We start from the raw sequence: 10,108 nt of genomic DNA, 5'->3' as shown, positions 1-10,108 counted from the left end.
CTTCGCTAGCCTCGCGCACCGATTGTCTCGCATCCCGGCTATGATGTTTCTGCTTGTTTAATTTTCTCCGACACCATTCACGTATCACGCACGGCATATGTACATACATACATAATACATACATACATACATACATACATACATAATACATACATAATACATACATACAAACATACGCCGCGCGCGACTAACGCCTCGTGTTTTCAAGGTCAAGTCAAAAAACTTTGCACGCGTGCAGTCGTCAAAAATAATTCATTATTATAAATTTCGTGGTCCATATTAAATAAATTATAAACAACAACAACAACAACAACAAACAACAACAACAACAACAACAACAACAACGACAAAAGAGGGCGTTAATTTTTGATAGACATAAATTTGAACGTTTACGTTTGATTAGGTTTATGTGTGACGATTTAATAGTTAGGTTTGTGTTCGAAATTTATAATCACAACATGAGCTGTTTCGTTTCTCTTTTCTCAGAAAATTCGAAAAAATTCGGCCAAGGTAAAAGCACCTAATACGGAGGTATTTCACAACATTTGAAAGTAAGTAACAAAGATAAGCATATGTAAGTATTTATTTTTAAAGGTGCCAAACCACTTTATTGGTAAAAGTGGAACTTAAATTTTGTATTGCGGTTGTGTCTATGTTTATTTTCATGATATTTCCGTCGATTTTCCCTAATACGGAGGTATGTAAGTTTTTCATTCATTGAACATTGGTTTGATTACGTTGATTCACTTTAAATGTGTTTCACTTATGATTTTGGTTTGACACTTATTTATAAAAAAAAAAAGAAAAAAAAAACACGCATATCACCACAAAGCAAAGAACCACAGAATACATAATAGTAGCTAAACGCTAAAAGAACGACTAACTTATTTTATTCAGACCACAGATTCAAAAGCACATTACAGACATAACATACCACAGATACATTTGACATAACTGTCACTTCTATATTTTGATACTTTCAACACTCCCACTCAAAATATACAAAATCACAAACAAAACAAAAGTACATAATTCATATTTCAACAATACCTAGAGTATTTAAATGTTTGTAATGTTTAATAGGGCCTAAGCTCTTTGTGAGCAAATCCGCTGGCATATCTGATGTACACATATAATCAACACTAACAATGTTTTCAGTTATTATTTCTCTACAATAATGATATCTGACATCTATATGCTTCGTTTTATTATGAAAAACTGGGTTAGATAACAATTTCTGAGCACTCATACTATCATTGAATAAAGTAATAGTATACAATTTTTGGGTGATTTCATTCTGCAAATTCCTTAAGTAAACTGCCTCTTTACATGCTTCTGAGATTGATACATACTCAGCCTCTGTGCTAGATAAAGCAATACATTTTTGTTTAGGTACTACATCTCCAAGATATTACTGATCCTGACAAAACAAAACAATACCCAGAATATGATTTCCTATCATTAATATCATTACTCCAGTCTGCATCTACATAACCTACAATGTTATTATTATTATTACCTTTACAATATTTCAAGCCTAAATCTTTTGTTTTCTTTAAATATTTTAACACTCTCTTTGCATACTGCCAATGTTCTTCAGTATTACAATTATTAAATGGGCTTAAATAAGACACCGCATATGCTATGTCGGGTCGTGTAAGAACAACTAAATACATTAAGCTTCCGACAAGCTGCTGATAAGGATTTTGGCTACTACCAGTAGTCTCTTTTTTACATTTTAAATTGACCTCCATAGGAGTATTTACTTGTTTACGATTAATCAGTCATGCAAAATTTAGACAATAATTTATCTATATATTTCTTCTGATTTAATGTAACAGTTCCTTTTTCCTTATTAAAACTTACAGACATTCCTAAACATTCCTTAACAATACCTAAGTCTTTTAACTGGAAATTTTTACTTAACATGGTTTTAAGGTGTTTATTTTCAGCTCTATTGTTGGAAAAAACAAACATACCATCGACATACAAAGCTACAATAGTTCTACTATTACCAACAATTTTAATATACAAACATGGCTCTATTTTTGACTTTATATAACCATCAATTAACATACAAGAATCTACCTTCTTATGCCAAGCCCGGGATGCCTGCTTGAGACCATAATATATAGCCTTTTTCAATTTAAGCACCTTACTATTATCTGAACAAGCATAACCAACCGGTTTCTGCATATATATTGTCTCAGCCAGGTCCCCATTCAAGAAAGCAGTTTTTACATCAAGATGTGTAACTTCTAGATTCAACTGTACAGACAATGCAAAAAGTAACCTAAGTGTTGTATGTCGCACAACAGGGGAAAATGTTTCACTGTAGTCCACACCATACTTTTGAGAACACCCCTTAGCTACAAGCCTAGCTCTATAACGCACATTATTTTCTGAATCACACTTCTTTTTAAGAACCCACTTGCACTTCACTATTGTTTCACCATTCGTAGGTCTATTATCCAACTCCCAAGCATCATTGTCCTAAATAAATAATAATACTAAACTCTTTAATATTATGAGGAATTCTATTGTAAAAGCGTATACCTTGACCCATAAATGAATTTTTAACTTTAGCTAATCGGAAAAATGGCATTTCAATTCTATTCCTGTTCCTTGTGCCATAATCGTGTCTATCTCCTACTCTTGTGTGTAAGTCGGAGCTTTTGTGTACATGCAAAATATTATTAAATATATACTGTGATGGTACAGTAAGGATACCAGTATTCTTAAAATGATCTCTTAGTGAGTCCCGAGCACGTAAATTATATATAGAGCGAATGGCTCTTTTCTGTAAGATAAATATAGTTTCTATATCTGCAGCCCTCACACCCCACAGTAGAAGTCCATAGGACATAATGCTATGAAAGTAGCTGAAATAAACCAATCTAGCCGTATCTTCATCGGTGAGATGCCTTATTTTTCGGACTGCATATGCAGCTGAACTGAGCTTACCTGCAGCGGTGTTGACATGGGCTCCCCACTGTAGTTTCTCGTCCAATGTAAACCCTAGAAATACAGTAGACTCAGTAGGATGCAATACCTCCCCGTTCAAGGTAATATCTCTGTTCAACTTTTTTACGTTTTAGTGGTTTTTTTGGCATTTAATAATAAATTATTGGCAGTAAACCATTCAGATATGTGTAAAAGAGCACTGTTCACTTCGTCAACATTTGGGTCATGCCTATCCACATTAAAAATTAATGAGGTATCATCTGCAAACAGAACTATTTCACACCTATCCTGCAAATAATAGGGAAGATCATTGATATATACCAAGAACAAGAAGGGACCTAAAATTGACCCCTGTGGAACACCAATGTTAATTGACGCACCGCTAGAACGTTCTCCATCAACAACTACAGTCTGTATCCTATCATACAGGTATGACGCTATGAGGTTCTGGGCTTTTCCTTTAATTCCATAGTGATTAAGTTTACGTAACAAAGTACAATGTTCAACGCAGTCAAATGCTTTGGAGAGGTCACAAAATATCCCCAGAGCATTTTTTGAGTTTTCCCATGCTTTATATATATGTGTTAGAAGTGCAACTCCAGCATCTGTGGTTGAGCGCCCCTTTGCGAAACCAAACTGTTTGGTGTGCAGTAAATTATTAGATGCAAAATGACTACTCAATTGGTTTAATATTAACTTCTCGAATACCTTACTTAATGTTGGTAAAATAGAGATAGGTCTATAATTGTTACAGTCTTCTTGATCGCCCTTCTTAAATAGAGGTATAACTTTACTAAGCTTTAGTAAATTAGGAAATGTACCATAGTCACAACACTTATTAAATATGAAAGCTAAATTTTTCGCAATATTTTCTATTATATTATTAACTAAATTTACGGACATTCCCCAAAGATCGCAAGTATTTTTTAGATTAAGCGTCTTAAAGGCAGTAACAATATCACTAGCAGTTAAGTGTCGTAATTCAAATAATGTACTGCACCCCGCAACATGGTCCCTCATAAAGGTTTCTGCAAGTGCTGAAGACGAATTTAAACTATTAGTAATAGTAGCAGGGACACTACTGAAGAATTCTTCAAAAGCAAGCGCAACATCAGCACTTTTGTCAATAACCCTGTCATTATTTACAAGTTTTATGGTATTACTTGATTTGCTTTTACCCATTTCACCGTTAATAATAGACCAAACTGTTTTAACTTTATTACCAGAGTCGCGTATTTTATCTTTGATATACAAACGCTTTGCAGTAAAACAAACTTTTTTAAAAATTTTTGAGTAATTTCTAACATAACTAAGGAAAGATGGGTCTTTACTATATTTTTTAGCTTCATACCCTATAATTCATAAAGAATGTTCCTGCACCTACATATGTATACTAGCTGTCGCCCATTTACTAAATGGTAAATCCTTGGTAATATTTAAAGATTTAACTTTAAATATTTTTTCAAATTCATTATGTACTAAATTAAAAAGATTTTTTAAACATTTCACAAGGACTATTAGGAAAGGATTGATCATTTAGTATGGGCAGGTTTTTATTAATATTATTCCTAAATTTATTAATGCCTTTTTTAGTTATAGGCCTAACATTAATCCTTTTAAATGTAGGTATGCAATCCCATTCAAAAACTACTTTCTGGCCACAGTGATCCGAAGTCAATGTATTGAGAATATTTTTCTCTAAACAGATGCAGTCACAGTATATAATATTATCAATACAGGTTGCAGAAGTAGGTGTAATTCGTGTGGGTTCGTTAAAAAGTTTATATAGATTAAATGACTGAAATAAATTAACAATTCGTGTAGCCGTTTGTGTTTGTAAAAGTAAATCAATATTAAAATCGCCACATACTATAACTTTTTTTTTACTCCTGCTTAGACGCTTTAATATTTCTTCCATGACTGTCTCAAACATATTATAGTCACTGGAAGGGGGTCTATAAACGCAAACAATAATATAACGCTCCAGCTCCACACAGGACAGTTCAATGGTCCGTTCTACAGAAAGACTAACAATGTCAGTTCGTTCTTTACATTTTACACTATCATGTACAAAAATAACAGAACCTCCGTGAATAGCCTGTGTCCTAAAGTATATACTTTTTAATTTGTAATTTTCAATATTTACTAACGACTGACATTGTTTAAGCCAATGTTCTGTTACACAAAATATTTTAATATTGTTATCATTCAGAAACAATTCTATTTCTAACAATTTGCTAGCCAAGCCTTGAATATTTTGATGCACAATGGAAAAAGTCTGCTTAGCTGTTGTCTTATATACTAGTTTAAATCTAGCTTAGGGCTAGATTGTCTGTCAACACTTAACCTAGGTTGATGTATATAATTACTACTACATAAAATTATAGTAGATCGATGGTCTGATACCGAACATGTACCAGACTGGTTAATATTATATGCTATTAACATAGCAAGTTCTCGCTTATATCTAAATGGCAGATACACTGTATCCTTTGTCAAACAAAAAGATTTTGTACAAGAATTAAGGTCAAAATATATAAATGCATCACTATGATGATTTGTTAAATTATATAATTTTAAGTTAATATTATAGATAAATTTATTTTGATTTTGTGTCAAACCAGGCAAATATGGTAATGTACACAACATAAATTTGCATTTTGTCTCACTACTAATTTTTAACATTTTTTGAAATCCTATATCAATGTCATGTTTTTTTAATTTAAAACTATCTCCATATAATATAATAACAATACTATTTTCATTAAAACTAAAATTATCTAATGAATTCATGATATATGTAAATGAACTATTAGGAGTACAAAAATTAGTTACTTTATGCCCCAAATTGTTAAGCAAAGCGCCAAATCCCTGACCTATATTATCTGACAACACAATAATTTCCTGCATAGAAAGATGTTTCGTTTTAGTAGATGGAATTGTTGCCGTTGATTGAATACTATGTATATCAGTGCAGTCAATGGACTTATGGGGCGGTGGGACGGTTGCTCATTGTCACTTATGGAACACCTACATACATAGTTATTGGTCAGAGACTCGAAGCGATCCATATTTTCATTGCTCAACTTTATTAAGTAATCTGCCTCTTTTATGTGTTCATTAATTTGTAATTGGGCAGCCGAATATTTTTGTTTGAGGTCAATTAATGTGCCATTTAATGAGTCTATTTTCTCCTTCAGTTCAGAAGTTTCTACTTCATATAACATTTTATAATGTTCTAAGTCCCTATGATAACTATCTAACTCTTTCACAAGACTGTTATTTTTATTTTGTAATTGTACTACATTTTTCCATGAAAATCTATTTCTAATAATTGATTTTGTACGTTTTATAAACTTACATAATTTAAGATATTTTTTCAATTTGTTATGTGAATTGAACTTAATGTTCCTACTGTTTTCAAAGCCACTTAACTGTTCACATTCAACCAGTTCACCATAAAGACTGTTGGATGAATTGCATAGCCGCTTGGAGTTATCCTCTTGAACCTCCATTAAACTGCATTCCAGTTCAACGATACGACTGAGAGCCTTCTCGTGGTCATTGGAACACTGTTGGAAGCTGTCAACAATGTCTTGGAGGGCTGTGCACTTGTTTTGGCTGTCCATATATTGAGTGTGGAGTTCAGCTAGTTCGGCCTTCAAACTTGTGTTCTTTTTAATTATTTTCTGGATTTCAAGTTCATGTTCCTCTCTCTCCAGCAAGAGTTGTTCACACAGGGATTGTGAAGCCTTTAAATCCTGTAGTGTGGCCTTTAGTTTGTTTTCCATGTCTTTGGCCAATGCCTTGCGGGTCAGCATGTTGTAATTTTAATTGCTGAAACAGGTGAAATAGATGTTAAAAAATTGTATTTATGATGCAATTATACTAAAATTTACTTGTGTTAGATAGATAGTGAATAGATAAATAGTAGTTTTTTTGTAAAAATGAAGTATATTTTGTCTGGAGCTATAAGTTTTTGTCCTCTAAATTGCTTCCAACTTGTCAAGCAAAGTGAGACGATAACTATGCGCTCGTGTATTTATTGTGACGTTACTCATAAAATATGAGCAGTGTTATTAGTTAAAATGAATGCGAATGTTGTGTATATTGTTAAAAATAGTAGATATATTAGAACTAGTACTCCCCTGGTTTATCGAAGAAATTCGAATTTGAATTTCCGTTGCCGTTGACATCCACGTTATAGGTACAAAACGTTGCTTCAGTCACATAAATGCGTACTTCACATAAATTAATACACATACGTTGATAATATAGTTAACTAATACTAATTATTACTGTTTTTACCACTAATTATTGAATATAATATATTTTATTGAATTTAAAACTAAGAGCTGATGTTCACTCAGCTGTTGACATCTGTCATGTTATCCAGGGGGGGGGGACACCTAGAACAAACTGACATTTATTAAAGAAAGCGACGTCATCTATACTTTGGCGTGTAAAAACGTATTAAATCAGTTTATATTAAATCCCCAAAAGATGGCATCGCACTTTCTAAAGTTATCGGAAATTGTTTAGAGACATTTAAATAAATGGCAGTTATTCTTGAAACATTATTTTATTTTAATAGATCGAATGCGAAGCTTACCTTTTTTTTTTAAATTCCATTAAATAATTTTGCGATTTTAATCGTTTCATATTTTCATATGGTAACAAATTAATAAACTTGCAACATTTTCTGAAAGCTTCTCAGTGTTGTCTATAAGAAATCAATGTAGTAAAATAAGATAAATGAAAACCTTTCTATATTCCCTATTTTCAAAGTTTAAATGAATTAGAACAATTATCTCAGATTTTTAATTCACTATCCTATAGAACTTTAATTCAGGAAAATATTTTACATAAAAAATACTGCGTGTGATTTAATAATTATATTGAAAACATTTTATTAATTAACATGAAAAGTGTAAAATATGATTTATTAATTGGTAACATTGACTAACAAAATATTTTGTTAGTACATCGCAATTCGCAGATCACAAAATATTATTTTGTTAATTCTGTCATAAAATGGCGGCTACTATACGTGAAGTTTATTAACTTATTATTTAGTTCATTTTGTTGATAATCGTGTGAAGTTTCTAGTCCTCGTGAGTGTGGTGAAAGTGCGTTGAATCGAGCCCTACGTTCAGGCTTTCAAAAGTTTCTACTGAAAATTATGTGCACGGACAGTTTTGTTTTAGGTACCTATATAAAATGTAATATTACAGTGAAAGCATTTAAAAAATAAAGTATTAATTTCTTTTAATGTCGTTTTCTTCATTATTCTTAGTAAGTACATACCTACTTCAATATGTTTTAAGAAATTTGACCGAATAATATTTAGCACTTCCAAATATCTTATTTTTATAGACTCCGTAGGTAATATTCATTTAGTGAAACTAATTTATTTATATACTAATAATCTTGTAATTATTATTATAAGTGAAAAGTTTTTTTTAAATCACCTAAATCTTTAAAATACCATCCATTTCGTAATCATTTAGATCTTTAGTCTTATTTCTTAAATGTTGAAAATAAATGATATTTCAGTTAGCTCTCCTATTTCAATAACGACGCAAATATATGTGAGCAGGCACATATTTTGAAGTTTGATTTCAATTTTCAACTATCAACATATTAAATTATTAAGTAAAAAAAAAATAGGTAGGTATATACCTAGTTATTAGTATTACGTATATGTATACGTAGGTATATAGAATTAGTTTTAACCCCAAAATCCAGAGAGCGCATTGTCGCATGTCAAAGTCAATGACTAAGGAATCCTATGGACAGGGCATATTGTTCTATACAAACAACTGATTATACAAATATCATGCATTTCGATACCGAAATAATAAAACTAATACTGTCTCTTTCTAACTAATGAATATTCTGATATGTGAAAAAATATGGCTATACGTCAGTCAGTGCTAATTCTATACCGCTTGACATTTGAAGTTAGCTCAAATACCTACTGTGGCCGGTCGCCATTTTATGTTCTCGTTATTACGATGTACATGCTCTGTCATTGCTCCGTAGTAAACATTGAAAAATATTGAATATTTTTGTGATTGTGACAAACATTTGTGTCTAAAACATATAGAGTGGTCAAGGACAAATAGTGGCATAATGCCAAAGCGCATTATTGTGGGATGTGGCTCCGGAAAGAATGAAAACCAGAAAAGTTTGTCTTTGCACCGGTATGTATACGTTTTGACTGAAATATTAGTTATTTCTTTGCTGATTTAGTTATTTTCATGTATATTGAATTGAGGAGTATTCACAGACTATGTTCAGTGCAAAATTGTTACCAAATATAGCTTTATTTTGTATATTTTCGTTCTAGTAAAATAATGAATTTGGGTGCTGGTGATGGCTTATAATATCGACATTAGCAAAATGTTCGATGAAGACGTGCGTCTCCCAAGGCTGTGACCTGTGTCATTAATCTTAAGAATAGTTGCTTTGGTTAATACACTTCCAAATTAACAAATTAATTTTGCCAAGAGCAGCAGAAGGAAAAATAAAACACTTAAATTTACCTAATATGAATTTTAACTTAAGTAAGATTAGTCGCTTTTATAGTACTTTAAAAATGTATTTATAAATAAGTCAGGTCAGGACTAAAATTATAATAACCTAAAAATTCATTTTTTATAGGTTACCAAGAAGTGAAAATAGAAAAGGAAAATGGTTAGAAGCAATTGAAACTGAAAATATCAAGCCAAATGTAAAGGATATATCATAGTATGTTCCCTACATTTCCCCGAAAGTGCTTTCAATAGAACAATGGATGTGATTAGTCTGCACGATGATGCTATACCAGTATGTTTGCCGCTGCATTCACACAGGGTGAGGTGTTTATCTGTAGACACATGATGTCTTCCAATTTACTTTTGGTCTTTTTATTTAGATTTAGGGCTGTCATTTATATTCTAACGTTTCTCCTATTTTGAAGAGGGCCTGTGAACAAACTGAGATGGTTTTATATGATTTTTTGAGTACAAACTTGGGTGATATTTGGTTGTTGAAATGTTATTGACTGAGGGAAAGTGAAATTTACTTTAAATACATGGGGTGTTTTAATTTATTTTTCTATTCTTTATAAATTTATATTTATAAAGCATTTGAATGCCAT

At 31.7% G+C, this 10,108-nt stretch overlaps 1 long non-coding RNA gene across 1 annotated transcript in view; it reads left to right on the top strand.

The window, feature by feature from the left end:
• Positions 1-8,973: 8,973 nt before the first annotated feature.
• Positions 8,974-10,108, top strand: part of LOC123696926 — a 1,444-nt gene continuing 309 nt past the window's right edge. Inside the window, exons 1-2 of the long non-coding RNA XR_006752149.1 lie at positions 8,974-9,170; positions 9,631-9,822. This is a non-coding gene — a long non-coding RNA (uncharacterized LOC123696926). The remainder of the gene's footprint in view (positions 9,171-9,630; positions 9,823-10,108) is intronic.

This window comes from Colias croceus, chromosome 1 (genome assembly GCF_905220415.1).
Source record: "Colias croceus chromosome 1, ilColCroc2.1".
Lineage (NCBI taxonomy): Eukaryota > Metazoa > Arthropoda > Insecta > Lepidoptera > Pieridae > Colias > Colias croceus.
This window is presented reverse-complemented; position numbering and strand designations above follow the sequence as displayed.